This window comes from Gekko japonicus, unplaced genomic scaffold, assembly GCF_001447785.1.
Source record: "Gekko japonicus isolate JY-2015 unplaced genomic scaffold, Gekko_japonicus_V1.1 scaffold39, whole genome shotgun sequence".
In the NCBI taxonomy this organism is placed as follows: domain Eukaryota; kingdom Metazoa; phylum Chordata; class Lepidosauria; order Squamata; family Gekkonidae; genus Gekko; species Gekko japonicus.
In genome coordinates, this window is record NW_015169778.1 from 2,376,121 (window position 1) to 2,382,120 (window position 6,000).

A 6,000-nucleotide genomic window follows, 5' to 3' on the forward strand; every position below is an offset into this window, starting at 1 on the left:
CTAGATACATCAACAGCTATAGCACTACCCATGTCCACGATCCTGTTACAGGCAGCTTAAGCTCCATGGGATAAACCGTCATCGGCTCCAGTGTCCACACGTCGCTTGGACCATATGTACAGAGTCCAAGAAACAGGAGCAGAATTCTTATTCGCAGATCCTCAACCAAACTCCATGGTAGTCACTTCCTCATCCAAGTGTAAGAGAACACATTCTGCACCTTCTGACGAGAGCAAGAAGCTAGATGCATTTGGACGACATTTGTACTCTACGGGAGCACTAGGGGTAAAGACCACCAATTACTTAGCGCGTATGAGTAGATACCAATACACTTTGTGGGAAAGGCTTTCTGAGCTTCTGGCTTACCTTCCAGAAGACAAGCGTCAGGCAGCCCGCATCATCCAAAAGGAGGGCATGGTGCTGGCAAAGCAACAAATTAATACCTCCAAACATGCCCTAGACACTTGCTCAAGGACAATGGCTTCAGCCATAGCTCTCCGAAGGCATTCCTAGCTACGTAACACCAATCTACAGCCAGATACTAGGTCATATGTAGAGGACCTCTCCTTTGATGGCCTTGGTCTGTTTGATATGGATAAAAGCATAAAAGCTTCTTGTGCTCTGGGCGTTTCCTCATCCACGAGGCAGCAATACCAACCTTGTCCCTGGTCCAGACCCTGGCAAAAACGCACCCCAAACCGTCAATCTCCTGACCGGCAATGGAGGCCACGTACTTCCTCTGGAGGCCAGAAGCCCATATTTCAGAAACCTAGATTTTGATCGGGACAACAGTCTTCCCGCAGTAAGCAGGCAAAGTCCGCCAAGCAGGGTTTTTGACTTCGATATCTCCCAGTCAGATCCAACCCATCTAACCCCTTTCCTCCAAACCTGGCACCTCATCACCACAGATGAATGGGTGCTGTCCATCTTGACCCAGTGTTACTGCATAGAATTCATTCAGAACCCCATTACTCCTGTCTTCGTCTCCACACCCCCTTCTCCAGCCCTCCTGGAAGAAGTGTCCGTCCTTCTGCAGAAGGGAGCCATCGAGCCGGTGCCACTGTATCTACAGGGCAAGCGATTCTATTCCCACTATTTCATTGTTCCAAAGCGGGATGGAGGCGTTTGACCAGTCTTAGATCTACAGGTGCTAAACCGCTTTGTGAGCTACCACCGCTTCCGCTTGCAGCAGATTCTGCCACTTCTAAAGAAGAACGTATGGATGGCCACCCTCGACCTCCAAGACGCGTACTTCCACCTCACCATCCAGCTGTCCCACCGCCAATACCTACGCTTCGCAATTGGTCAACATCATTACCAATATGCAGCCCTAACATTCAGCCTTTCAAGTGCACCAAGAGTCTTCAGAAATACGATGGTGGTGGTCGCGGCCTTCCTCCGTCTCAAGGGTATCTCCATCTACCCGTTCATCGACAATTGGCTCTTGGTAGCGACTTCCAGGGGCGCCCTAGTCTCAAACATCAACGAGACGCTAGTCCTCCTGGAAAACCTGGGTCTACAAGTAAATCTGGAAAAGTCTCAACTTCAACTGGTCCAGAAAATAACTACATCGGTGCGCTACTGGACTCCACGAATTGCACAGCCTATCTGCCACAAAACAGAGCAGCCGACATAATCAACCTAGCCACTGTCATCCATACCCAGCCCTCAGTGACGGCCTTTCAAATACAAAGGCTACTCGGCCTCATGGCCGCTACTACATCAGTCCTGGTTTTTGCCAAATTAAGAATGCGTCACCTGCAACTATGGTTTATCCGCAATTTCAATCCAGAGAGACACACACACACACCACCCACGTATTCCCACCTGTCAAAGTACGGGACTCTTTACTTTGGTGGACTGTCCCTTCCAACCTATTCCAGGGAGCACCCTTCCATCCTCCATCACCCCAAATTACCCTAACTACAGACGCCTCCCTCTCGGGCTGGGGCGCCCACATGATGGGACTTTGTGTCGGAGGCGGATGGGACACACAGAAACGAAATCGGCACATAAATTTTCTAGAACTGCTTGTGATACATTTCACTGTCACCAGTTTCCTACCCTTAATCAAGGGGAAGTGTGTCACGGTCCTCACGGACAATACTACTGCCCTCAGCTATGTGAACAAGCAAGGGGGCACCATCTCCCAATGCCTCTGCGACCTCGCCCTCCGGTTATGGGACTTCTGCATCGCCCACAATGTCTTCTTAGTTGCCACGCACATCCCGGGGCATATGAATGTGCAGGCAGAGGCGGGGTCTACGACAAAACAATGGGGGGCGCCTTTCCCAGCTCTCTGGGAAGGTGTACCGCACAGCGGCGGGGGGGAGAGGTGCTGCTGGATCGGCACCCCCACAGGAGTTCAGGGCGAACTCCCAAGCCAGGCTTTTGAGGGTGAGCCTCTTTTCCTGCTAACTGCAGGGAGATGGAGGCTCCCCTCCGCCCTGACGGTCCCTCTCGCTGACTGCGTCCTCTTAGTAAGGCCACAAGCTGTGTCGACCCGATCAAGCACAGGAGATCTATCAGAGGAGCAATTAAGAGCGTGGTCAAGATAAAGACCAACAATGAACTGTGAGTGAAGGAGCGAACTGAGTGAAAATTAGCGATTTGTCTTCAGAAGAGAAAATCCCCTCCCCTTCAAAGGAAAAACTTTCTGAGCGATAGCATGCTGAGAGAGGGACACCTCTCAATGCATTTATTTGCATAAACAAAGGGGGGGGGGAGAGAAAACGGTAACTTGAAATCCCCCCCTTGAAACCCCTTAAGCGATTGGAGGGGGTGCCTCTCTGACGCATTTACATAAACGGATGAGGGGAGGGGGGAGAGGGAGAGACAAGTGTACACTGATACTTCTAAAAGACTTTATTTACAAGCGTGTAAGCCCGTTGTGGGAGATTTCCATGAGCTTTTAAACAGCGAATGCGATTTGCAGAGCCGGGAAGAAAGAGATTTTATTGAATATAAAACGTTAAAATGGCAGGCACTCTAAAAAAGATGGCGAAAACTGAGGAGAAGGGAAGTTGACGTCACTGCACTAGTAGCAGAAGCCATTAAGCCAATTCTGGAGCAACCTGTTGGTATTAATCAGCAGCTTGCCAAGATAAATCAACAATTTGTGTCCTGGCTGCTCCAGGAGGCGATAGTAGAAAAAATGGAATTGAGGGCTTTCAAAGCGAATGAGATGGACACTAAATCAAACAGCAATCTTAATGAGAAAAGAAGAAAAAGCACAAAAGAAACAGGAAAAATTTACAAGGATTTAACTCCTTCCCTGCAAGTGTTTTTAGAAAGTGTCATCTTAAAGCCTGCTGAGAAAAAAGAGCTGGAGTTTCCCTTCACAATCAAGAAACCTTTGAGATGCCACTGGGCCCTGAGACCAGAGCGGAAGAGGCTTAAGACTGGCGGTTTTATTCCTTTGGCTGGAAGAAGATTGGGTTGCAGCGAACTTCTAAGAAGCTATCAAGATTTTAGTTTTAGTATAGATGTAAAGGCGGAAGAACTTTGCAAATTGCCTTTATGAAGCGAGCTGGAGGAGATGCTCGGGAAATCTTCTCATAACAAGTAACAAACTAACATATAAGCTTAGAAAGACAGGTCCTCACAAAGTATATTGTTTATTAACAGCCTTTTTTTGTATTAACAGTAGTTAACAGGGAATGATCTCCTAACCTTGGGTTTTTAGTGTAGTGTGGGTTGCCTTTTCTTTCTCCCTAATTGTAGTTCCCCTATTTCTATTTTTTCTTGGTAGTGTGTGTAGTATTAAAAAAAATAAAAAATTCCCTCCGGGGGCTTAAAAAAAAATGAATGTGCAGGCAGACCACCTGAGTCAGGCAGGACTCAGTCTCCACAAGTGGGAAATGAATCCAACTTACCTTATTCCACTCTTTTGCAAGTGGGGTTTCCCCCAGATAGATGTTTTTGCCACCAGGGCGAACAAAAAGTGCCCTCTGTTCTGCAGCCGAGGTGGCAGGGACCCACAGTCTCTAGGGGAGGGTGTCCTCTATCTGTGGTCCAGAGGATTTCTCTACCTCTTCCCTCCACTGCCTCTGCTTCTGAGAGTGGTCTGCAAAATTATCAGCGACTGAGTGGACTGCGTCCTCATAACACTGTGGTGGCCGTGGCAAACATGGTTCTCAACCATCCTCAATCTGCCAGCGGGGGTCTACCACCAATTTCCTCTGGCACAGGATCTTCTGTTCCTAACCGAGTCCCCCTCCTATACCACGACGTGCCACGAATGAAGTTGACAGCCTGGAGAGTAGCATCAACAGCTTTTCCGCCTGCATAGCAAATGTCTTGCTAAACTCCAGAAAGTCCACTACGCGAAAGTCATATCATTACAAGTGGCAAAAATTATGTTCCTCCTTGGGTGACGATGCCCCTCGAGTCACCTCCGCAGGTCTCGAGAAAATTTTCGAATTCATCCTGTCTCTCGCTGACTCGGGACTTTCACATTCCTCGTTAAGGGTTTATTTGGCCGCACTTTCGGCCTACCATGTTTAAGTTGAGGGATGCACACTGTTCTCGCATCCACTTTCAAAACGTTTTTTGAAGGGACTGTTGCATCAAAACTCCTGTCGTCCCCTGGGACCTTCCCCTGGTCCTTCACCAACTCACCAGGAAACCTTTTGAGCCACTCGCAACTTGCGACATAAAAAACAGCCTTTCTGGTCACTGTCACTTCAGCAAGGCGAGTTGGAGAAATACTGGCTTTCAGACATGACACTCCTTACTTGTCTTTTTTGCCAGACGGCGTCTGTCTCGTACCTGACATCTCGTTCCTGCCAAAGGTAGTGTCAGAATTTCACTTACAGGCAGAGGTCTTCCTCCCGGATTTCTTCCCGGCTCCGACATCCCCAGAGGAGAGGCTGTTACACACATTGGATAAGAAGCGTGCGCTTCTGTTCTACTTAAACAGAACCCGTCCAACGAGACGTGACTGTCAACTGTTCGTCTCCTATGCGCCAGCAAGGCTAGGGATTCGCATCACAGCTCAGCGTTTGTCAAGGTGGATTGCAGGTCTCATCTGCCTCTGCTACCTTATTGCTAAGCAGCCATTGCCTGGCCCTATCAGGGCTCATTCAACCAGAGCTGTTACAGCCTCAACTGCCTTCCTCCAGTGCGTTTCCCTAATGGACATTTGCAGAGCCGCTACGTGGGCTATGCCTAACACGTTCATAAGGCACTACGCCCTAGACATCCGTAAGAACTCTTGTACCAACGTGGGACGTCACATCTTATCCTCGGCTTCACAGTAATGACCTTCCAGCACCCTCCTCCAGGTAGGCCACTGCTCGCTAATCTCCCATGGGTGTGATGCACAGAGACCACATCGAAGATAAACAGGTTGCTTACCTGTAACTGATGATCTTCGAATGGTCATCTGTGCAATCACACCACCCACCCTCCTTCCCCGCTGCTGTCAGCTTCTACATTTTCCATAAGGGTTGATTCGCGGTGGTTCGAAGGAACTGGTGGAATGTCTGCACCCACCCCTCTGGGCATGCGTGGTAGGGTTCCTGCACATGCCCGAGGTCTGGGCACGAAAATCCATTAAGAGCTTGCTACAATGTCGATCCAGCGTGTGCGCACTGTATCCCCATGGGTGTGAATGCACAGATGACCACTCCAAGATCATCAATTACAGGTAAGCAACCTGTTTTTTTTTAGCCTCCAGCTCACAGATTTTTGTCTGAGCTCAGGAAGGATGGCTCCAGAGCAAACTAATTTATGCAGTAGCCAAATCGCTCGCTCACAACTTTAATGCCACTAGCTCACAAAGTAGAATTTTTGCTCACAAGACTCCCCAGCTTAGAGGGAGCCTTGGTCAGGGCATGTAGCTGGTCCACAACATCAACAGTAAATGTCAAGGAATAGGGACCTGGGCACAGGAAAAACACAGCAGTCAATCCATGGGAGCTCCCAGGCAGCTGCCTAGCTCTTGCAGCCTGCCCCCCCCCCCGAAGGTGCCTCACCTTTGTCAGCCCCTGGCCTGGA